The sequence below is a fragment of the Lactuca saligna genome, chromosome 4 (genome assembly GCF_052625555.1).
Source record: "Lactuca saligna cultivar CGN05327 chromosome 4, ASM5262555v1, whole genome shotgun sequence".
In the NCBI taxonomy this organism is placed as follows: domain Eukaryota; kingdom Viridiplantae; phylum Streptophyta; class Magnoliopsida; order Asterales; family Asteraceae; genus Lactuca; species Lactuca saligna.
Genome location: NC_136420.1, coordinates 285,485,735 through 285,512,521, shown reverse-complemented (window position 1 = coordinate 285,512,521; position 26,787 = coordinate 285,485,735). Strand labels below are relative to the sequence as shown.

Genomic DNA, 26,787 nt, shown 5'->3' with positions numbered 1-26,787 from the left:
GGGGAGTTATTTTATGTCGATGTTTTTAACTCCTATGTCTGTTATTCATTCATTAGAGGCTTTGCGTGTGATTTTTTTTGGGGTGCTGACATGGATTATAGACATATGTATTGGGTTCATTAGGATAAAGTGCTCGCTTCTAGAGAAGAATGTGACTTGGGAGTTGGGTCTCTTTTTGCTTTAATAGAGCTATTTTATTCGGATGGCGATGAAGGCTCTTTCATTGCCCCAACTTACTGTGGGTTCGCGCGATAAAATCTATTTATGGTACAGATGGCGGGTGTGGTTCTCTTACATCAAAGAAATCTTGGTTGGGTCCTTGGAATAGGTGGCAGCTGTGAGACTGACTTCATTTTGCATGATGTTTAGAAGGGGGATTCATTTTTTTAGTTACTTGTCATAGGATCCTCACCTAGGATACTCATAGAAATAATATAGTTAGAGACTGGTTGGATGTGGGTTGGCTTGTTGGAGTCTCTTAGACCCCATCCAAGAGGTGCAATCGAGCAAACTCAGTGGCATAACTTGACTTCTTTGATGCATGGATTTCAACTGGGTTTGAACTCGAATAGATTCGATTGGCTCCTAAATTTGTCATATAATTTTTTTGTCTCTTCAACTATAGCTTATCTAGATGGAGGACTATTGTTTTTTGGTCGTTTTACTTAGTGGTAGTAAAACCAGGTGGAATAATTGGATTCCCATAAAAATTAATATTCTTGCGTGGAGGATTCGGTTACAGAGTATTCCCACTAGAGAGAGACTTTCTCATAGATGTATTACGGTAGATTCGATTATGTGACATGCATGCTCTTTTACGGTTGAATCGGTTGATCATCTTTATGCTTCTTGTCAAGAGCTTGTAGGCGTTTGGACTCGTATTGCCATGTTGTGGGATATCCAGATTCTAGATAATGTTTTGGTGCAGTCTATTTTTTCTTGGTTGGATTTGATTTATTTGAGGGGTAGACAACAAAATGTGTTTAAAGCTGTAATTTTTATAGCTTTATGGGGTTTGTGAAATTTTCGTAAATCTACTATTTTTGGAATGGTTCTTTATAGGAATTCTGATATTTTTGATGATATTGTTCATACGACGTTTTTTGGATTTCCAATCGGTGTAGCAAAAGTAGAATAAGTTGGAATTCTTTTTTGCACAATCAATTTTTTACTGTTGCTTTGTTGTAATTTTTTTTCTAGCTCCTTGTTAGTTTCTAATAAAATTTTCGCCGTTTAAAAAAAATATATTATAAAAATGGAGAAGCGTTTTGTATATGCATGTGGATAAGGACCGTAAAAATAGAAGAAACGGGTATGAATCATCCGTTATGTAAGAGCAAAAAGTATGAAAAATAGGTAAAGAAATATGGCTAAAACCCAAAGAGAGTAAAGTTTACTACTCTTAAGGCCTTGGTGTTTAATATATATATATATATATATATATATAAAAGTATGTAGGAGTAAAAAGTATGAAAAATAGGTAAAGAACTATGGCTAAAACCCAAAGAGAGTAAAGTTTACTACTCTTAAGGCCTTGGTGTTTAATATATATATATATATATATATATATATATATATATATATATATATATATATATATATATATATATATATATATATATATATATATGTTGGGCTTAGATGATTGCGTCTTTTTGGGCTCGTCTTTTTATATTGTTTTATATTACGGTATGGGCCTGTCCAACCGTGAGTCTTTTATGCTTTGTATATAAGCTTATGCTTGCATGCATATTAGGTTAAGGTTTTAGAGATCTGAGAATACGATATTTTCCAGACGACTAAAGGTTTCTTTGATCATACTTGTAACCTTCCAATCCTCTACAGTTGATGTTCTTAATCGAGCTCTTCTGAGGATTATGTTTTAATCATTCGACACGTTTGATTCATTCTTGTTCTATTATTTTTCTGTGTTTATATCGTCATTGTTTACATACTTGTTCAAGATCTAATCGATCTTTACAGATTAAAAGAAACTTTAATCTCATCAATTGGTATCAGAGCAGGAGGCTGTGTAATTGATACACATCTTTTCTGTGAAAAAGATTTTCATTAGGGTTTTTCCGCAAACATCAATATTTATTGAGCCGTCATCTCTTTATTGACGTATCTTGATATTTATTATTTTGCCCTAATCTGCTTTATTACAAGTCTGATCTTTGAACAGGTTTTTCGATCATAATGGACGCAACACAATCAAACGTCATTAATATTTCCAACAGCATTGGTTCGACGACAAAGATTCCGATCTTATATACCCATGATTATGAAGTATGGGCACATCATTTTGAAGACTATGTTATTGGATCGGAGGAAAATGGGTATTTAATTTGGGAAGCCATCACCAACGGACCGTTTTCTCATTCTGAAACGTCCAGAATCATTAAAACTCAAAAAGAATACAATGATCTGCTCAAGGATGTGAAAGACATTGCACAAGATGAAAAGGATAAGTTCCAATGCAATATCAAAGCACTAAGATTGATCCGGTTCGCCCTTCAGTCCGATACATTCAGATTGGTTAGCTCATGCACGACGGCGAAGGATGTTTGGGACAGACTTCGCGAACTGTACTCTACAGACGAAGATCTTGAACATTCTATTCAAACTCTGCTTCTATCAGAGTTTGGTGAATTCAGACAAGGGGCTGAAGAATCTGTGATCCAGACATTCGATCGCTTCAATCATCTTCTAAGCAAGATGATCAAACATGATATCGAAAGGAAGCTCATCGAACAGAAGGTTACATTCTTGAATGGTCTAAGGTCTGAATGGAGAGCAGTAGTTTCCACGGTTAAAGCCCATGAGCAATTTAAATCATACTCTCTGGCGAAACTGGTGGGAATTCTCAAGTCTCAAGAGAAAACTGTGGTGCAAGAAAAGAATGTTGTTTCCGGTCTCGGTTCGTTGGCTCTCTTGTCAAAAAGTAAAGCCATTATGGAGGATGAAGACCTCAGCCTGGAAGAATATGATCTCACATCAGAAGATTATGCCTTGATGGTATCCAATCCCAAAAGGTTCATAAAGAAGAAATTTCCCAGCAACAAAAACCGAAACTGGAAGGGAAGCTACAGCTCTGAAAAGGTGGTTAATGAACCGAAAGCTGAGGAGCACAAGAAGGAACCAAAGGTTGACGGAGACTCCGGGGTGAGCTGTTTCTACTGTGGTGGGAAAAATCATTATGCTAAGGACTGTGTCCTCAAGAAAATGGCTGAGAAAGATGATGGGAACGATGAGGAAGCTGTGCTGCAGAAAAGACTAGATGAGTTGAGAAAGAAGAAGCCTGCTGCTAACCCGCCTAGTAATGCTCTTATTGTGCAGGGTTCTGTTCCAGGTGATGAGTTCGGTAGCACGGAAGTTTGGTCTACCGACTCAGAAGACGAGGAAGTGAGGCAGCCTACTCATGGAAAGGCGTTCGTGTCTAAGGAAAAAGGCAGAGGTGGTAAATGCCTTATGGTTTCTGAAGTATCTCAATTGAGGGGATACAACACCGATGGAGGCAATGATGGACAGAATGCAAAGGAGGACATGTGCTTCACAGCCAAACCACTCAGCCAACAGTTCAATGAGCTTGATGAACTGATAAAGAAGGTACAATCTGTTTTTATTTCATGTAAAGTACCAACATCCTCTTATGAGAAAGAACTAAAAAATGTCAATACAAGAATATCTCATCTAGATAGTAGCTTAACTCAAACTCGGGTCACAAATTCTAACCTAACTGATCAATTGAGCAGGGCAGCGTCGAAGAGTGAGGAGCGGAGAATGTGGATAGAGTTAAAGGAATCGGAATTAGTCAAAGTTAAAGATGAAAACATTTATTTGCAAAGAGACAATTTGAAATTGTTAAAACAACGAAATGTTTTTTGTTTAATTGCTAAACGTCTGTATTCTAATATTACTCAGCTTCACTTGGATTGTGAAATAGGCCAAAGGATTCACCGCATGATCTTGCCCTTCCTAGAATTTAAGGAAGATGAAATCGATGCCGAAGCCTATAATTGTGAAAGTGTGATATCGTCTGATGACATAAATCCCACCTACATGTATGGACTGGACAAAATTGAGTCATTCATTAAATCTAAAGACCACAAGCTCATGCTTAAAAATCTTTTGGATGAAAATGACAGACTTAAACTGAGGACCGAAACCATGCAAAAATTTGACTCGTTAAACGCTAACGTAAGCTCAGAAAACAAAATTGATGTTGAAAATGCATCTGAGCTTAATGAGGACGACAATATGAGTGAAATTTCTGTAGAGGACACGGTTGACTGCTCAGAATTTGTTAAAACCAAGCCAGAAAATCACAAGAATCTAATTTCTGAAAATTCTGTAGAGTTCGCTCGGTTGTCCCATCAAAAGTCCCCAAAATTAGTTGCGAAAGCTGTTGTGTATCAAAAAGTCAGAACTACTCCAAATCAAGTATACAAGGTAACAGGAGTAACTGAACATCAAACAGCTGAACTTGCAGCCATTGTAAACGAAGACAATGCTAATGGCTGTGATGAATACTTCTGGGAAGCTCCTATTGATAATGCAGACGAAACCATTGGTTTATCTGAAAGAACTTCCTGGAAGAGCAAAGGAAGATACATACCCGAACCATTGAATAAGCCAAATAACTTCAATGAGCCGAGCACTAGTGGTACAAAAGATACTCCTCAGAAGAATGTTCACTCACCAAAAGAAGACATTCCTTCGGCTCCTTCAGCTCAAAGTAATTCTACCGCAGATCAAATGGAACCGGTCAAGGAGTCAGCAAAAACGAAAGCAAATGTTCATCATCAACCTTCTCAGATGTGGAATAGGAAGATAGAAAGGAATAATAGATACAGGAAGAACCTTTCTGAAAGGAAACAATTCTGGCGTTCCCAGAATGCATACTTCACTCATCAAGACAAGAATCTAAAGTATGAAAACATTCCTGCAGAAAAGCTTGAAAGTCACAAAAACCAAAAGCCGAGGTTCGGTTCACAAGAAGATATCAACCGAAAGCCAAAATTCGGTTCACAAAAAGATAACAACCGAAAGAAAAAGTTCGGTTCTGAAAAGGATATCAACAAGAACCAAAGGTTCGGTTCCAAAGGTAGCTCCAACCGAACGCAAAGGTTCGGTTCTGAAGACAAAAGAGAACAAAACTCTAAGGTCGGTCCCTCCAATGATCAAAAACAAAAGGGTCACCTAGAGTCTCCTTCTAAGTCTAATTCTTCTCATTCTTCTAATTCTTCCTCACCCTCTGTTTCATCTCGATCTCGTTCAAAATCCAATTCTTCTTATTCTCAAAAATCTCATTCATCAACTGAGCAAAAGTGGAAGCAGAAGGTCAGTAAATCCACATCAGAGACCGAATCTAACTCTACTAGTCTGAACAAAATAAAAGTTTACACCATTAAAAGGAAAGATTAAACAACTCTCGTAAAAAGAACTTATCTTGTTGATATCTCTCTCATTTCTCCTGTTTCAATGCAAAGTTCACGTGGACCCAAGAAACTTTGGGTTCCTAAATCTGTCTAAATTTTGCAGGTTATAAGTGACGAGCAGTTCGATGAAGAATGGTACATTGATAGTGGCTGATCGCATCACATGACAGGGAGGAAAGAAGAGCTTAGAGAGTACAGATCGCTTGCAAATGGTGGCAACGTCAAGTTCGGAAACAATTCTTTCGGCACCATAAAGGGATACGGGATGATAACCAATGGGGACTTCTCTATAAGGAAGGTGGCTTATGTGGAAGGACTCCAACACAACCTCATTAGTGTATCTCAACTGGTTGGAGGTACAGGTCTCAAAGTCTCATTCGATGATGAAGGTTCAGAAATCATAGAGAAAAAGTCAAATAAAGTGATTCTTAAGTCAGAGCGAAAGGGTGAAATGTTTCCCTTAAACATGAAACCCATCAAAGGAAACCCAACTGTATGCTTATTGTCAAAAGCGCAATCTGACGAAAGTTGGTTGTGGCACCGAAGATTATCTCATCTTAACTTTAAAGATATCAACCGTCTTGTTACAGGAGGTCATGTAAGGGGCCTTCCTTTACTCAAGTTCGACAGGGATCATCTGTGTGCTGCATGTGAAATAGGAAAGCAGAGTCGTCAAAGTCATCCATCTATAATCAACACAAAAGTTATTGAACCACTCGAATTAATTCATATTGATTTGTGTGGTCCTTCATCTATCGAAAGCATCGGTGGTAGCAAGTATATTCTTGTTATCATTGATGACTTTTCACGATTTACATGGGTGTTCTTTCTAAAGCTCAAATCTGAAGCGACTCAAAAGCTGAAAATGTTTATCAAGCTAATTGAAGTTCAGCTCAAGAAGGTGGTTCGCAACATCAGAAGCGACAATGGTCTCGAATTCAAGAACAGGGAGTTTGAAGAGTTTCTTGCAGAAAAGGGAATCAGTCATAATTTCTCAGCTCCTTATACACCACAACAGAACGGAATAGTCGAAAGACGAAACCGATCCTTGTGTGAAGCTGCCCGAACTATGCTAAGTTTTGCTTCTTTACCTCTTTATTTTTGGGCTGATGCTATTTCTGCTGCTTGTTTTACACAGAACAGGTCATATCTCAACAAAAGGTTCGCTCTCACCCCATATGAGATATTAAACAACAGGAAGCCAAACGTGAAATTTTTTCATGTGTTCGGCTCAAGGTGTTTCATCTTCAACTCTAAAGAACACCGCAACAAGTTTGATGTTAAAGCCAACGAAGGAATATTTCTGGGTTACTCTCTCACATCCAAGGCATACAGGGTCCTAAACAAGCGTTCAAGAAAAATTGAAGAGACGTATTATGTGACCTTTGACGACAACTATGTCAAGAAGATACAGGCTAAAGAAAATATCACTGGTGAAATCTTTCCTCTAAATGGCAAAGTTACAGTCTCGGTTGCTAATTTATTTGGGATATTTCTGGAGCTCTTTGACGAAACAGAGAATGCTTCACTTTCTGAAGCAGATGCAGCAGATAACATGGTTGATCACATGGAGCAGATTGTCGAAGATGCTGCAAGGAGAATGTATGAAGAAGTATCAATCTCTAACGACTCTCCTTCCAACGAAGCTCAAATTGAGGGGGAGCCAAATGCTCAAGTCGAGGGGGAGCCAAACGCTCAAGTCCAGGGGGAGCCAAATCCCACAACTTCAACCGAAGAGGTCTCAACACCAGGAAGCTCAGGCCCACTAGAATCACACGAACCTCATATCTTCCAAAGTACACCAACTGAGGTGGAACATGATGATGTGACACTCGGTTATGATAGCCAATCTGAGCTAGACGAAATAATCAATGCTGAATTAGACCCAACCGTTGATCCAATTTACCCTCCTCTTATCAAATGGACCAGAGATCATCCTGTCTCTCAAGTAGTTGGGGATGTATCTGAAAAGGTTCTGACCCGATCACAACTGAAGGCTAAACAAACTTCCTTATTTTCAAAGGTAGAGTTTTGCATGTTCAATTCATTCGTATCAAAAGTTGAACCAAAGACAGTTAACACTGCTCTCGATCACTCTGATTGGGTTCAAGCAATGCAAGACGAGTTGAACGAATTTGAAAGGAACAAAGTCTGGCGCCTAATTCCAACTCCTCCAGATGCTTCGGTTGTTGGTATCAAATGGGTTTTTAGGAACAAAATGGACAAGGAAGGTAATGTTATACGAAACAAGGCTCGTCTGGTGGTAAAGGGATATTGTCAGGAGGAAGGGATAGACTATGAAGAGACTTTCGCTCCAGTAGCTCGGCTAGAATCTGTTAGAATATTTCTGGCTTATGCTGCCCACAAGAACTTTGAAGTTTTCCAAATGGACGTCAAGTGTGCATTTCTCAATGGAGAACTTGAAGAAACGGTGTACGTGGAGCAACCTCCTGGGTTCGTGAACGAAAAGCATCCAAATCATTGCTATATTCTGGATAAACCAGTGTACGGACTTAAACAAGCTCCGAGAGCCTGGTATGAAACACTTACAAAATTTTTAAAGATGTCTAAATTCAAACAAGGTTCGGTTGACCCAACCTTCTTTCGCAAAAAGGAAGGTAACCACCTTATGATAGTTCAAATTTATGTCGATGACATCATCTTTGGCTCCACGAATCCAAGCTTAACGGCGGAATTCAGAAAGCTGATGGAGACTAAGTTTGAAATGAGCTCAATGGGTCCAATTAATTTTTTCCTTGGTTTAAACATAAGACAGGGACCCGAAGGCATCTTTATTAATCAGGAAGCTTACACGAAGACTCTCCTAGCAAAGTTCGGTATGATGGGAGACTCAAAAGTTAAAGTCCCTATGGCATTCGGCACTAAGCTTACCCCATCTCTAGACAAACCAGCTGTTGATATCACGCTCTATCGTCAAATGATTGGATCGTTAATGTATCTAACTGCTAGCAGACCTGATATCATGTTTTCTGTGTGTTATTGTGCTAGATTTCAGGCAAACCCTCGTGAACCTCACATGCTTGCAGTGAAGAACATCCTACGCTATCTCAAGCGAACCACCTCCTTAGGTCTATGGTATCCATCCAACTCAGGCTTCTTTGTTCAAGCCTATTCTGATGCTGACCTTGGAGGATGTGGACTCGACTGAAAAAGCACGACTGGTGGATGTCAATTTCTTGACGGGAAGTTAGTCAGCTAGCAATCCAAGAAACAGACATGCGTGTCACTGTCTACTGCCGAAGCGGAATATATTGCAGCTGCATCCTGCACATCACAAGTGATTTGGATCCAAAGCCAACTTCAAGACTATGGACTCAATATGAAGAAGATCCCACTATATTGTGACTCCGAAAGTGAAATTAGGATCTGTCATAACCCAGTGCAGCACTCCAAAACCAAGCATATAGCACTAAGGTATCACTTCATCAAAGACCACGTGGAAGATGGAAACGTCGAAGTTCACTTCGTAAGAACCACTGATCAACTGGCTGACGTCTTTACAAAAGCTCTTCCTAAAGCATCATTCAATAAAATATTGCAAGGACTTGTTATGATGGAATCTGAATCAGTACCAAACTTAAACATAACAACCGAACGTTAGGGTTCTTCTCAACTATCTAACCCACTCATTTCGTCAAAGATAGTCTCTCATTATTGTGTATTGGGTGTACAATTCTGTTTTTACTAGTATGATTCAAAAAAAAAAAAAAAAAAAAAAAAATTCTTAACTGAAACCAACCAAAGGTTCAGGTTCGGTTTTTCGAAATTTTCTAGAACCGAAACCAACCGAAGGTTCGGGTTCGGTTTTTCAAAATTTTTGTACAACCGAAACCAACCGAAGGTTCGGGTTCGGTTTTTCAAAATTTTCCAAAACCGAAACCAACCGAAGGTTCGGGTTCGGTTTTTCAAATTTTTGTAGAACCGAAACCAACCAAACGTTCGGGTTCGGTTTTCCAAAACTTTTCTCAACCGAAACCAACCGTAGGTTCAGGTTCGGTTTACCTCAAAAATTCCAAATTCTTTTTTGTGTTATTATTCATTTTTGTGGATACACTCTATGATCTTCCTACATGTCCCTAGAAGCATGCTGCTGTATGTGTCTCAAGCCTCATAAGATTTCGAATAAAGGCCTTCATGACCTGGTATACACAAACCTTGTCTTCCCAACAAGGCCACTTCATTTATTCTAATCGTGAGCTACCTCACTCTTTTCTCACATGAGTTAAGAACTTCCTGCTTGGTCCTTCTTCTTGCAGTAGATGTACTTTTGTTATCTTACACCATCTCATATTACTTCTCCACTACACTCATTCCATCATGGTAACCCTTGAGACTCTCAGCACTTACCACTGAGGTTTATGGTTGCACAACATCTGTGTTTATGATCTTAGTTTTGTGACACTACGAACTAAGTGAAACCCAAAATTCAACACCTAAGGAATTGACGGTGAACAATTATCTTGTTCAAGCTTTTACTAAAGAATTGATGAAAGTACCATATTACAATCTCCAATTTTATGTGATTCATATGAAAATGTTATTAACCCATAACTTTTCTTCCCCTGGGATCTTGTCCTTATCTTTCTTTCTGAAATTCTATTTCTTTTAACCAGTCGTTTTTTGCCGAATTAAAAGAAGCCTTTCAACATTTCTCAATAAATGGTTGATCGTATTAATAACGGACATTCCTTTTGAAATCCTAAGTTTTTCTTTGTCCTGTGGCATTTAATGCGCGTGGTTAAACAGTAACGGCTTGTCCCTATGAAACGACGATTATTGGGCGGCGTGATCCTAGGAATCTGACACTCTCTCTCCTACGTGATCATCGTCCGTCCCAACTGTCATCCATAAGAGATTTGAAACGATCTTTCTCTCTCTTCCCTCCCACTATAAATAGCCCGTTATACCTCCTTTTACCTCTTTACCACTCTCAAATTTTCCAAACCACAAACTCTCCCATACAGTTTCCTGTTCATCATCTTCTTCACACCTGCATCCATGGCTGACTCTTCTTCAGTTCATGCTACATCCCAAATCCTTCCCATTCGCCCACAGCAATGCTTGGTAATTGATCTTAACCCAAAGGCATACGATCCTTACATGTCGCCAGTCATAGAATGCCTAAAATACTCACAACTCGAACCAGCACTATCCAGAATCGCATCAGTGCCTATGACGGCCCTATCGCAGGTCTACGCGACTGCATATTATGACAAGGCCGTCGACCGAGTATTTTTCGAGATTGGAGACCACAAAACCTCCGTTTCTCGTCCTCGATTCTGCTCTCTGCTCGGATTTGCTTCTGACTCATCCAGAGTCCATCCGGAGTCCATTCAAATCGGTCATCTGTATAGCATGTTTTACAACATGGGATACACGGAGGTTCTTACATCCGTTGCCAGATTCAAGAAGTCTTGCTTACCGCCTCAATGGAACGGTTTATTTACAGTCCTGTTCAAGGGACTGTCGGAGAGAAGCTCAGGTTCAGACGGTGCCAGTCGTCTGTTCCTTACAATTCTGTATGGAGTTTACAATGGGATCAACCTGGATTACGGGTTTGTTCTATGGCAACAACTTCTTCAGAGCCTCTCATCTTCATCCAGACATTCTGAAGATTCATTGGCCCGATTCTGGATTCTAATCACTAAATGGGCAATGGACAGATTCGACGTTCCTACTGCCGAAGGTGCATCGATGACTTCAGTTGGTACTTTCCACACCAAGAAGATCATCATCTCAGATGCCTCCAAATTCTCCTTTATTGGCTCTATTCTAGAGTCCATGTATGGTAGTGTACCTTCGGACAGCCGGCTGATTAGAAAGATCAAGGAGTTAACACCTTCTGGTCCAAGGGTTCTGACCCCAGACATGCTCAGATCTATCCACGATGCAGATAAACCACAGAGCAAAGGTAAAAAGGCGGACAAAGGAAAGAAAGCAGCAAAACCTTCAAAGGGGCCTTCTCCTAAGAAGAGGAAACAGACAAAAGCTGCACCTTCCCCCCCACCGAAGAAGAGGAAGACTCAACCAAAGCGAAAGCTTATTATACCCTCCTCTTTGAGTGACTCTGAGGGTGAGAGTTCGGATTCTGACGACTCTCAAGGGGATGCTTCTCCTCCACGAGGCAATACACCACCTCGATCCCCTACCCCAGAGATTCAAATACCTAATTCCCCAATTCCTTCTCCTCCACAAATCTTTACCACTACCACTGAATCACCCCATGTAGCCGAACCTCCTCAACCCAAAACCCACACAACCGAAACTACCCATATACAACCACCCACCGAAACTACCCATAAACAACCACCAACCGAAACTACCCATACAGAACCACCAACCGAAACTACACCTTCACCCACTCAACCTTCTCCTAATAAACCCTCCACACCCCCAACCTCTCCACCCTCTTCCTCTCATGGCAATGCCTCAGAGGGTGAAAACCCTTTTCTCGGGGGAGAAGACATGATCTTTGATTCGGTCTACTATAGTCCGTTTCAAGTTCAGAGTGACGAGGAGGATGATGCACCTGTCACTAAGAAACATCTCAAACAGCTCAACGAGAAGATTGATCTCCTTCTCGCCTCCTCGTCCAACCAACAATCAATCCTGTCTGAAGCTGCACTTCAGAAGATTGTTGATGCCTTCACCAGGGCTCAACATGATTCAGCAGCCTCAGCAACGGCTGCAATTCAGGCATCTACCCGAGCATGTGAGGTAGCGACCGAAAAAGTCGATAAACTATTTTCTGATGCCTCTGCTCTTCTGCAGTCCATGCAACAAAGTGCAGTTGCCACTCAGGCATCTTTGGAACCGATTGTCCAACAATTGGTCTCCTTTGTCACATCGGAGTTGCCATCGTTCGCAAATCTACGTAAAACCATAAGCGACGACAACTCGGCTTTTACAGCCTCCATTGAAGCTCGTCTAGTCAAGCTTCAAGAAGATCTGACATCCGAGCGTTCTTTAATGGACGATCTGGCATTAAAAACAACTGCTCTTGAGGTCAAGACCACTCAGCTCTCTCAATCTCAATAAGAGCTGGAAGATCTTCGCTCTGAAAGGGAGGTGGTTAAGACGTGTGTTTCGGATGTCCATGCTGTCATCTCAAACATCCTGGAAGCACACGATCCAATTTTAAACTTTTCGGTGAGGCGATCCCTTGCTGAAAAGCTCTCTCCAGCCATCGATCTACTTAACAAAGTCGAAGGCCTCCCAAGTTTTGTGTCCATTCCGAAACAAGGGGGAGATGAGAAGACAAGTACAAAACCACCTCCTTCCTCCAAAGCTACTCATACAACTAAACCATCCTCAACTCATCAAATTTTAAGTTCAGGTATGAAGAACAAAGGCAAAGATATAGCTGAGGACGAAGATGAAGAAGGCGACAAGGAGACCATTGCCGACATTTTGAAACGAAAGAACAGTCGCAAGGTTGGTGATGATGCCAGTCGTGAGGCGCGTGAGGCTGCCGAAGCCGAACGCAAGCAAAAAGAAGCCCACAATCTCCTTGAGAGCCGAAAGACTCTCTTCCCTGCCTGGACCAGGGAACGCTTAATCAAAGAGGCCATCGAAACACCCAGCATCCTATGGCTCGAGCCGGTCATATCGTTCGACTGCAGCAATACTGTCAATTCGCAGTTCGATATGCCGCTGACTCGAAAGGCGTTTATCTTTCACGTCTTCTCTAATATCTTTGAGGTCCCTCACCCGAACGCTGAGCTTGACAGGGAGCTCATTGACTTTCATCTGACGGCTGCTCGTCCTCAATTCCTTACTTGGAGCGCTCAGAAGATTGTCAATGTTCGGGTGCTAAAACCCTACACTGAGGGACGTTTTATAAACGTTCGGTTCAAACTGATTCGGGGATCTGCAAAATCTGTTCATCTCATCTCTCTGGCAGATCTACCGAATCTAAATCCTCATGATTGGATCGTCCTGTATAATATCCTTTTGACCAATGAAGCTGAATATGGTCCCATTCTAGACCATGTCAAAAGGATGTTAATCTGCTATATCATGGAGGTTGCCCTTATGGATCAGGAGGTCGCCACAGTCTTCAAGAAGAAACCCAAGATTGCTCCTGTGGGATCGGCCAGTGATCTCAATCAAATGCAGCTGGGCAAGATTGATCCGAGACGTAACACAGTCATGTTCATTAGAGCGGAAGGACAGAAATGTCTCTTCGCTTTAGCTGATAAGCATCTTTACACCACAACCTGCTTGGAGCATGTGCTATTTATTGTTAAACGGTGTAAAGAGAATTCGGCCGATGATGTTAAGTATTTTGAAGATATGATCAACTGGTACATCCGGTTCAGACAGACAATTCTTTCCATCACCAAGTGTCTGTTTAGTACCGTGAAGAAGGTACCAGTTTCGGCTGCTGGCCCAAGTAATAAATAAAGATCTCGCTCCAAATTGACGCAAAGGGGGAGATTGTTGGGCTTAGATGATTGCGTCTTTTTGGGCTCGTCTTTTTATATTGTTTTATATTACGGTATGGGCATGTCCAACCGTGAGTCTTTTATGCTTTGTATATAAGCTTATGCTTGCATGCATATTAGGTTAAGGTTTTAGAGATCTGAGAATACGATATTTTCCAGACGACTAAAGGTTTCTTTGATCATACTTGTAACCTTCCAATCCTCTACAGTTGATGTTCTTAATCGAGCTCTTCTGAGGATTATGTTTTAATCATTCGACACGTTTGATTCATTCTTGTTCTATTATTTTTCTGTGTTTATATCGTCATTGTTTACATACTTGTTCAAGATCTAATCGATCTTTACAGATTAAAAGAAACTTTAATCTCATCAATATATATATATATATATATATATATATATATATATATATATATATATATATATATATATATATATATATATATATATATATATATGTTCGGGTTCATTTGAGACCATTATAATTTTGTGAGACCGTAAGACCAAATTTAAAAATAATTTTAAAATGCAAAATAAATGGAAAAATCTAAAAATTCTTTTTTAAATATTATTTTCGGAACTTGAATTAACTAAAAAAATAAAAATAAATAAAAAAATTAAAAAAAAATCCTGTTTTTTTTTTTTTTTTTTTTTTGAAAAATACGTGAAATATTCTAAATAGAATATTACACTGACATATTCTAAAAAATAATTTTAAAATGAAAAATAAATGGAAAAATCCAAAAATTCTTTTTTTAAATATTATTTTCGGAACATGAATTAATTAAAAAAATAAAATTAAAATTAAAAAAAAATAAAAAAATCCTATTTTTTAAAAAAATATGTGAAATATTCTAAATAGAATATTACACTGTACATATTCTAAAAATAATTTTAAAATGCAAAATAAATGGAAAAATCAAAAAATTCTTTTTTTAAATATTATTTTCGGATCTTGAATTAATTAAAAAAAATAAAAAATAAATAAAACAAAAATATAAAAATGTGTCTCACAGTCTCATAAAATTAAGCCGTCTCACATGAACCTAACCCTATATATATATATATATATATATATATATATATATATATATATATATATATATATATATATATATATATATATATATATATATATATATATATATATATATATATGAGCAAAAAGTATGAAAAATAAGTAAAGAACTATGACTAAAACCCAAAGAGAGTAAAGTTTACTACTCTTAAGGCCTTGGTGTTTAATATATATATATATATATATATATATATATATATATATATATATATATATATATATATATATATATATATATATATATATATATATATATATATATATATATATATATATATATTGATGGTTAAAATTGTAATATTCAAGGGATCATTACGTCAATCGCTGAAATACGTATGGAGCTGTGGGGTGGTCCGAACCCCATTTTTACCAAAAACTCTTCTCTATATGGAAGTATGCACACAACACGTATATTCAAGAAGAGAAATATAATAATCCAAAGGGTTTGAAGCATTTTCTTGTAGTAATTTTTACAGCAAACACGTTTTATTTAAGCTTCCGCACAACAACATTCCCAAATAACAAAAACAATTCAAACTAGTTGTTTTATTATTGTAGTTAGATGCACCGAAGTTGGATAACGTATCTATTTAATATCGTTTATGAGCAACAACTAGAATCGCTGACTCGCAACCACCAGTAATTAAAGAAGACTTCTTGTGGACTGTAATACCATATGTCTCACTCATGTCGATATCCTCATTTTTTACTCCATTTGGCAATTCAAAATCGAACTTATGAACCATATTTGCTAAAGCAAGCTCGATGATTGTTGTAGCAAATTGAATACCCGGGCACCCTCTTCGACCAGCACCAAATGGAAGCCAATCATAATGAAGGCTTTTATATTCTGTTGAATTGTCCAAGAATCTCTCTGGCCTAAATTTGTTTGAATCTTCCCACACTGTAGGATCTCTCCCTATGGCCCAAACATTCACTAGCACCTGTGTACCTACTGGAATATCGTATCCCATTAGTTCGACACCTTCAGTTGTTTCTCGAGGAATTAATGGGACTGGAGTATGCAATCGCATGGACTCTTTTACGACAGCTTTTAGGTATTGCATCTTCTCCAAATCCTGCTCCAGAATCGTTGATCTCCCTTCTGCTATTATTGTTGCTTCTTGCTGTAACTTCTTCATTGCTGGTGGGTGCTTTATAAGCTCACTAAGTGTCCACTCTAAAGTTGTGAAAGTGGTATCCGTTCCAGCAGAAAACATGTCCTACAAGAAACTTAAACATTAGTTGCTTTATGTGATTGTACTTAGGGAAAATGACTTAAAGCCCAACGAAGTTTTCAAACCGTTCAAAAAATCACAATCATGTTTTGTCTGTTAAAAAAACCCAACAAACTTAACATTTTGTCTAAAAAGCCCAACTAACTTACACTTTCCTGAAAGTCAAATAAAAGAAACGGATGACGTGACTTATTACCATATCGGAAAAATGACTTGTTAAACCAACGAAGTTTTCAAAACGTTTAAAAAACTTCAATCATGTTTTGACTGTTAAAAAAAAAACCCAACGAACTTTAACAAAACAAGATTGGAATTTTCTGAACGGTTTGGAACTTTGTTGGACTTTCTAGACAAAAAGTTAAGTTTGTTGGGTTTTTTTTAACAGAAAAAACATGATTGAGGTTTTTTGAATGGTTTGGAAACTTTATTGGGCTTTTAAGTTATTTTTCCTTTTCCCTTGTACTTACTACTTAGCATGGATATGATAAGTGAGAGGAACAAAGCGAAATTTCAATATTTATATACGATATGCATGATATGCCACTCCAAAATTAAAAAATAAGCTTTGATTGCATGTCTTCTCTAAGTTTGGAAATCGATGCTTCAAATATATATGAAAAAAACCCATTGAGAGCCAAATCATAAATATTCAGTTAATGATGAGTATGCATGAAATTACATAAAAATAATAACAACCAAGTAAAACAAAAGAAACGAAGCCATGAATGTGAATGGAGCAAATGGAAGGGGTTGGAGTTTCACTGACTAGCAAGATGAGCAAGATGCTAGATAAAAGCCAAAGGCTTGTTTTTCTATTGTTTTTAACATTTTGATGCGAAAAAGTCATCCAGTATGAAGTATTGGAGTTCTGATCATGTTAGTTGAATAAATTTATGCCTTTTGAAGGTCAAAATATATCGTTTCAAAGGTAGTTAAAACTCAGTTTGTTAGATTGTCCTGTAACCAGCTTGTAGGAATTTAATTCTGATTTGGTCAAGAGTCTGACCTGGTTTGTAAGTGAATAACGTGGCTTAGTGGCCACATAGATTGGAGCACATGATTAGCTTGTTTTTAGCTTTATTTTGTTATTCCGTTCAGCTTTAAATATTTCTAGTTGTAAACGTCTTTGAAAGCAAGTGAAATAAGAGAAAGCATTCTCTATCTCTGTATCCCAACTATTTTTCTGGCATGTTCTTGATCTGATCTGCAGCAGGTTGTTCCAACACTTGGTATCAGAGCTTTCTCTAGTTCATGCCAAAGTACATCCGATACGAAGACATGTCAGGTTCTAGCCAGCAAATCACGAAAGAAAATGGTGGAGTTTCATTCCAGTGTCCGATGTTGACTTCAACAAACTACACGACATGGGCTATAAAGATGGAGGCTATCATGGATGCTCATGGTGTATGGGAATCCATTGAAAAACCAGTCGGAGTGACTGTAGATGAAAAGAAGAACAAGATGGCGCGTGCATACATCTTCCAAGTGATACCAGAAGATCTTCTCTTACAAGTTGCACAAAAGAAAATAGCAAAAGATGTTTGGGAGTCACTCAAAACACGATATCTTGGTGCTGATCGAGTGTAGAAAGCAAGACTACATTCACTGAAAAGTGAATTTGATGCCGTACGGATGAAAGATGGAGACTCCATAGATGAATTTGCAAGAAAACTAAGTGGGATGCACTCGAAGTACAGCAGCCTGGGTGCCACTCTTGAAGATAGTACACTTGTGAGAAAGTTACTTGATTCAGTCCCTGAAAAGTATCTTCAACTGGTGGCATCAATCGAACAGTATTCAGACTTGGATACAATGCCATTTGAAGAGGCGATTGGAAGACTCAAAACTTACGAGGACCGACTAAGACTTCGAAGTGAGAACTCAAGTGGTGATGCAAGTCTACTGCTCACTCGATCTGAAGGGCAAAACAGTCAAAAGTCGGTTTGGACAAATTCCACTGTGGCTGGAAGAGGAAGGGGATCGTCTCACCATGAAAGAGGAGGCAGAATTGGAGGTCGTGGAAGAGGAAGCACTCGGGGTAGAGGTGGTCGTGGAAGCAACCAACCACAACGTGATAACAACAACAAATGGAAGAGTAGAGATAAAAAGCACATAAAGTGCTTTAACTGTGAAACATTTGGGCATTATGCTTCAGAGTGCCCACATCCAAAACGTAAGGAGGCTGATGTGAATCTCACTGAAGCCCATGAAGAAGAGTCGACTCTACTCTTAACTGTATATGGAGAAAAAACAGAGGAGGTGGTAATGTTGAATGAAGACAAGGTATTCCCATCTACCAAAGGGAATGAGGAAGACACCTGTTACTTAGACAATGGGGCCAGCAATCACATGACAGGGGTGAGAAGTTACTTTGCTGAACTGGATGAACGGGTAACGGGTCAGGTACAGTTTGGAGACGGCTCCAAAGTTTAGATAAAAGGCAGAGGGACGATTCTGTTGGAATGCAAAAACAAAGAGCAGCTTGTCATTGCAGAAGTATATTATATTCCAGCCTTACGTAGCAACATACTCAGCCTAGGGCAGATGACGGAGGAAGGATACAGGATCGAAATGCTACATGAGTTCTTACGGGTACATGACATCAATAATAGGCTTATCATGAAGGTACAACGCTCAAAAAATCGTCTGTACAAAATTATTTTGCACACCACACAGCCTGTATGTCTTAATACCAGTCTAGATGATGTTGCTTGGCTCTGGCATGCAAGATTGGGGCATGTGAATTTTCGAGCCATTGAATCCATGGTTGGAAAAGAGATGGTACGGGGTGTACCGATGATACAACATCCCACACAGGTGTGCGAAGGTTGTCTAGTTTCTAAGCAAACTAGACATCCATTCCCAAAAGAAGCTCAGTGGCATGCAAACTACCCGTTAGAACTGTTGCATGCAGATCTTTGTGGCCCCATAACACCACACACCATCGCAGGTAATCGGTATTTCCTTCAGATTGTCGACGATTACAGCAGGTTCATGTGGGTGTTTATTATCAAAACAAAAGATGAAGCGTTCACAGCATTCAAGAAATTCAAGACTCAAGTTGAAAGTGAAACAGACTTCAAAGTGAAGACCTTACGTACAGATCGGGGAGGTGAATTCACCTCTAACGAATTTAATGATTATTATAGTAAGGAAGGGATCAGAAGACAGTTGACGACCCCCTACTCTCCCCAGCAAAACGGGGTGGTAGAACGTCGTAATCGGACAATTCTTGAAGTAACACGATCGTTATTAAAGACCATGAACGTACCAGAGGTGTTGTGGGGTGAGGCGGTACGTCATGCAGTGTACATTCTGAACCGGGTTCCAACAAAAGGCGTGAAAAACATGACTCTGTATGAAGGGTTAAAAGGAATGAAACCTACACTTGAACACATCAGGGTGTTTGGGTGTGTCGCACATGCTAAAAGAAAAGCAAGCCATCTTACAAAGCTTAGTGATCGAAGTGTGGCATTGGTATATCTTGGGTCAGAACCTGGAAGTAAAGCTTTTCGTTTGTTTAACCCTAAACAAAAGAAGATAGTTGTGGCCCACGATGTAATTTTTGATGAAAAAACAAAGTGGAATTGGGCTGGGACCCAAGATCTCACGGCGGATTGGATTAAGTTCCAAGATGAGCTCATCATTGAGGAAGAACCGATGGAAGCCGATGTAACAGAAGATTGGAACCCTACGCCCGACATCAATGAAAATATTCCTCAATCACCCCTAGCAAGTCCGACGCCAACCGGGTCTGATGCAGGTGACTCGCCTTCTTCTACCCCACTTCAAACAGGAAGCTCATCAACCGAATCAGATGGAAACAACAATGACCATTCAACATATGATCACACTCCAGTTCGATGTTTTCGCTCACTACAAGACATATACGATGAAACACAGCCTTTAGAAGAAGATCAAGATGGGTTAATGTATGCAGGAGAGGAACCTACAACCTATCTCGAAGCTTCAAGTGATCATGAATGGAGAATTGCCATGAAGAAGGAACTAGAATCAATTGAGAAGAATAAAACGTGGAAATTGACTTGTCTACCCAAAGGCCATAAACCCATTAGGTTAAAATGGGTGTTCAAGTTGAAAAAGGATGCAGAAGGCAATGTTACAAAACACAAAGCTAGAATCGTTGCGAAGGGTTATGTGCAAAGAAAGGGAATCGGTTTTGATGAGGTGTTCGCCCCAGTGGCACGTTTGGAAACCATTCGCATGTTGCTAGCATTAGCAGCTAAGGAGGGATGGAAAGTTCACCACCTGGACGTTAAATCTGCATTCTTGAATGGAGTCCTACATGAAGAGGTGTATGTTAAACAACCTGATGGTTTTGTGGTTGCAGGTAAAGAACACATGGTGTATCGTCTAAACAAAGCCTTGTATGGGTTGAGACAGGCTCCAAGAGCCTAGAACATGAGGCTTGACAAAACTCTTAAGGGACTAGGTTTTCAGAGATGTCCTCAAGAGTATGCAGTCTACAAACTACAAAGACCAAACATGGTGTTAATAGTTGGGGTTTATGTGGACGACCTGATCGTGACAGGCACAAGTGAGCAACAAGTTGATGTTTTTAAGAAGCAGATGCTGAAGGAATTTGATATGAGCGATTTGGGCAAACTATCCTATTATCTTGGGATAGAAGTTCAGCAAAACAGAAGCAACATCACAATAAGCCAAACTGGGTATGCAAAGAAGGTGTTACAAGCAGTTGGGATGGAGGAATGCAACCCTTCAAAGTACCCGATGGAACCAAGACTCGCTTTAACTAAAGATGAAGGTGGTGTGCCTGTGAATGCTACAAATTATAGGCGACTCATTGGCAGCCTACGCTATCTAATCCATACTAGACCTGATCTGGGGTACTGTGTTGGAGTAGTTAGCAGGTATATGGAGTCACCTAAAGAAAGTCATCTCAAGGCTGTCAAACACATCCTGAGATACATAAAAGGTACAAGCAACTATGGATTGGTGTACCGGAAGGGAGGAGATAGAGAGTTGATTGGGTTCAGTGATAGCAGTCATGGAATGGAGTTAGATGATCGAAAGGGAACAACCGGGACTGTGTTCTACCTATCAGGTAACCTAATCACATGGTCATCCCAAAAACAACTAACTGTTGCATTGTCTTCCTGTGAGGCGGAGTTTATGGCAACAACATCGGCGGCGTGCCAAGCACTATGGCTAAGAAGTTTGCTGAGAGACTTGACTGGATGGAAGATTGGAGCTATCAAGTTGTACGTCGACAATAAGTCAGCTATAGCTCTCATGCAAAACCCGGTTTTCCATGGAAGAAGCAAGCATATTGATACAAAGTATCACTTCATCCGTGGGTGTATTGAAAGGAAGCAAGTTGAAGTGAACCGCATCAGTGGTGAAGAACAAAGAGCGGACCCCTTAACCAAAGCTCTACCTCAAATCAAGTTCATTGAGATGAGGAAACTATTGGGAGTTGAAATAATTGAAGACACAACTCAGAATTAAGGGGGAAGAATGTAGGAATTTAATTCTGATTTGGTTAAGAGTCTGACCTGGTTTGTAGGTGAATAACGTGGCTTAGTGACCACATAGATAGGAGCACATGATTAGCTTGTTTTTAGCTTTATTTTGTTATTCCGTTCAGCTTTAAATATTTCTAGTTGTAAACGTCTTTGAAAGCAAGTGAAATAAGAGAAAGCATTCTCTATCTCTGTATCCCAACTATTTTTCTGGCATGTTCTTGATCTGATCTGCAGCAGGTTGTTCCAACACTTTCTTTTATGTAATTTTCCTCTCTAGCTTCTGTCTAGATTCTTAATAAAATCGATTGTTCCTGTAAAATTTAAGAAGTTAAGGTAGATATGCGTATGTATATGACAAATTTTAAATGATCAGATGCAAGTTGTATCAGTTTTTATATATATAATGTATGAAAAAGGTGTTTAATTATAGCTCGTTAATCTGGAGATGTAGAGGGAGAAATCATACCAATATGACCCCTTTAAGTGTCTCATCACCAAGGGGAAATCCAGTTGTTTTCATTTCCTTGGACATCAAGTAAGATGTCAACCAAGTCTCGGTCTTCATCGCTCTTAGCATCTTCCGCAGTACTTTTCGTCATGGGGGGCTTAGAGGGAGGACAAAGTGGGCAGCTGCATAGGGTCTAATTTTTTTGATTATATATTTTTATTTAAAAATACAAAATTATAATAAAGATAAGGGCCATTTTTTTCTTGTTCGTCCTGGGCCTTTAAGAATATTTCATTTTTCAGGACCAGCCCTGCTTTTCATACTTCTATGTTCTTTAAGAACACAGTCAAAAAAATCATCAAATTGTGTAGCAATTGTCTTTGCATTTCCCTCTAAAATTTTGAGTCGATCCACCCATGACAACCATGGAATGTAATCCCCAACACAAAAAACACCTAGCATATTCATGAACCTTGTCAATAACTTTGTGAACTTTGATCCATGATCATAGGTTCTTCCTAGAGCTGTCCTACATGTTATTTTATTTGCAAGTGAAACCATCAATTCACCCAAATCAACTATTGAACCACAACTTTCTGTAAGCATGCTAATTGTAACACCTATCTCTTCTTCTCTCACTCTTCTGAAAGACTTGACTTGCTTATTACTTAAAAGATGGCATATGACTATGCTCTTCAACTGCCGCCAGTATTCCCCATAAGGAGAAAAGGCTATGTCCTTACAGCCATATAATAGTATAAATGAAAGCCATCCAAAATGAATAAAGATCATCAAAATGATGAACGGCAAAAAAGAAAGGAGAAAAGTTTGGAGCTCCGGATAAGTTGTCATGATGTACCGATTTAGTATTCGAAAGGGTTTCTTACCGTTCTGCATAGCAATGGTCGATGCATGTATATATAGTAAAAGTAAGACTATTTCCGTTGGTCTAAATTCATATATTTAATAACTTTAAAATATTTAATAATTATTTTAAATCTTCTATCTTTATCTGTTACTACTAGTCATTATTAAAGAGATTATACGATAACGGTATCACAGTAATAGGTGTTATCTTCGTTTTTGAGTTTTAAGATGTAAGTCATAAACACATGTGGGACATAGATGAAAATATATATATATATATATATATATATATATATATATATATATATATATATATATATATATATATTTGTGATTGTATGACCATTTTGACCATTGAATTATAAGAATGAATGGATAAGATGAAGAGTAGCATGATGGTAATTAATTGGAAATTTTTTAATTATTTTCAATATAAAAATAACCAATAAGGGTAAACTGGACATTTTATTTAAAAAACAAATTAGGAAAATGCGAACATTAAGGAATAAAAACCAAAAGTTTAGGAAACTTGTATCTTTTATATCGGATGAAGATTTTCTTTAAAAAAAGTTTATTATTGTTCGTTCATTCTTTAAAAATATGGTATAATAGTTTATCCATTTTGGAAATTCTTTAAGAACACATTCATTCTTTTTGTTCATTTTGTTGATATTATGTCCGCATTCTTTTGAGTTAGGCATTCTTAAAGAATATGAATCCATACAAGATATTTAGTGCAAATTAGACATTCTAAAAGAATAAGATTGTATATACTCTAAATAATAAGAAACTGCATCAAAAGATTATTCATTTATATTGAAAATTGATATATTTAATTGAGAATCATAGAAAAAGGAAGTTATACAAATCATATTATAATTTGTTGACGCATTCTGAAAACTTGCTAATACATGCTAAAAGAATATGCATTCTTAAAAAATATTGCAGTATGTATTCTTAAAAAATATTACAGTATGCATTCTTAAAGAATATTGCAGTATACATTCTTGAAGAATATCAATAACATTGCATCCCTTCCTTTTGATTATCGAATTGCAAGTCCTCTGGTTCAAATTTAAACAACTGCAAAATATATTTTAGGAATTTAATTGTCATGGCATTTGTGTTCAGATGGAAATCCAAAAAGAAATTGAACCCGCTTCTTCTTCTCTTTTTTTTATTATTATTCTTTTACGTGTGAAACAAATCCATATATTATCGCATTCATAATTCCTTTTTTCTGCAACAGTCAAGTCACATAGAAACAAAATTTGTAATGAAATTTTTACCATGTCCTTTGCAAATTGTTCTTATCCGAGCAACATACTTATATATCTTTTTATTACTTCAACCTATAATTACATTAAAAATACAAATCAATAATCAATATGATTATCCTCCAACAAAATGCAAAAATTCTTTTTGAAATTCACTTGTTCACTCAGAAATTCAGTTTCTACAAAATTAATTAATTGCACATCATTGTTCCTATTAGGGTACCTAGTTTCATTTCACCTCACATTTGCATATCAGAATCTTAAATCCATTGTTATGATTAAAAGGTAAAAGTAAATGCAAAGGGAATTTGTTAAATGCCTCATGGAGGTTTATGATTTTCTTGTTTTCAACATCTCTAATGACAAAACAAGCTCCATAGATAGTATCATTCAAAAGTAATATATAAAAGCTTACAAATAAACTTTTATAAAACATAGGGATATATAAAAACTTACCATATAATGCATCTACTTGCTCTTCATGATCAACTTCAAAAAAGATATTAAGATAGAATTCAACTTCACTTTTCCACCTCGTTTGAAAACCAAAAGATTCGTCATCATTTGGATCCAAATATATAGCAAATAAAAGCTAAGGATTTGTGATAAATTATTAAACACCTAGTACTCCATGAACTTATTTCAAGTACTTTTTATGAAGAATAGGTTGGGAAATTATGCTTTAATGAAATTATTATCATACAGATGTTAGGCAATGAAAAGATTCTCTTGGACCTTTTATCATACACATGGTGGGCAATTTGACTTTACACCAAGGTCTGGTCTTTAGGCCAAATAATAGAAGTTTCAATATCTAAACATAGAGTTTTTATAAAAAAAATCGATTCATAAAATTGCTAAAAAAATGTTGTAATCATCAAAGTTACAGCCGAAAAGAAAACAAGAAACCGATGGTAGTTTCCCCGCCTTTTTTTACCTTTGTGGTGGCAGATTTAAGAGTGACAAATACATGAAAGTTTTTGAAATGCTTCAAGAATGATGCCTTATCAGCAAGCCCAGGCTGCAAAGAATAGCTTTTTTAACCTTTTTTTTTTTTTTTTTTTTTACCTTTGTAGTCGTGATGGGTCCTGTAGTCGTGATAAGCCCTAGTTTTTGTTTTTGCGATTTATTTGATGCGTTGCAGGATGGTTGAAAGATATATATGGACAAATGGGGATTAAGTTATAAGGATATTAGAAAGATGGTGGTGGTGTGGATTGTGATGGATGCGATGATGACGGTGGCAGCTGCGGTGATTATAATTTATGAAGATGAAGACGACTGATAAAGTTGAGGATGGTTGCGACAAAGATAATAACGGAAGGTGGTGATTATATGTTAAATTCCTTAATTATAGGATTTCAATTAGGTTTATTTAATTAATTGATAAATTGAAATTATAATGATATTGTACAAAATGACTAAATTACCCCTAAATGGTGATTGGTCTAGAATTGGTCTTACGGTCACACAATATTTATCATTTACATATGAACCTAACTCTCTCTCTCTCTCTCTCTATCTATATATCTCTCTCTCTCTCTCTCTCTCTATATATATATATATATATATATATATATATATATATATATATATATATATATATAGATTCAAAAGACAGTCAAATAAATAACTCTACCCTAACCCCACAACCAAAAAAGGAATATGAAATAAGGCGTAAGAAAAATTGTCCCTCAGTTAAATGTAAAACTAAGTTGCTACTATCGGTTAATGAACATAAGAATGTTGTTATTATTGTTCCTTCGATTAAAAATAAACACACTGACACACATAAATTGTCCATGTTGGTTACACACAGAGACAAAGTAAAATGCAATAAAAGATTGTATGTATGTATAAAAATACAAAAATGACCCCTTTGATAATTTTTTTTAGATAGTTAAAATTTACAGATTGGTCCATGTTATACACTGATGCACAACATTGTATAAAATTTTAAAATAATCCCACCTTGAAGTAATTAAATTCTAGAAAAATTTAAGGAAGACCTCTGGTTGTTGATGAGGCCTTCTTCCACGATTACAAAACCTTCGACATAGTCAAACTTCTTGGAGCTTGGTTGACCATGGAGGGAGATGAGATATTCTTGATCATGGGTAAACACGGAGAAGTTAGAATACAGAACACGAATCCATCTCACCTGCAGGTGATAAGTAATTAATTGTCAATTATCATAGAATAATAAGTTAAGAAAGAAGAGTAATGGGCCATAACCTAAAAAGCGTGAGAAAATGACATTATATTTGTCGATGGAATAATAATAACAATAACTGACACATCAACAACAACACAAACACAAACGCAAACGCAAACAAGTTTTGATTGGTTGAAAAAACTTCATATATCGCCATGAATTGAACATAAACATGGACCACTAAATCATTGCTATTTTGTAAATAATTATAATTTAATTTGTTTTCACCAAAATTATACTGTATATTC

The 26,787-nt window shown here is 37.6% G+C and overlaps 1 pseudogene; it reads right to left on the bottom strand.

Annotated features, from left to right (window-relative positions):
- Positions 1-15,456: 15,456 nt before the first annotated feature.
- On the bottom strand, positions 15,457-23,032 carry LOC145040728 (cytochrome P450 Tp4149 pseudogene; annotated as a pseudogene).
- Positions 23,033-26,787: the final 3,755 nt, after the last annotated feature.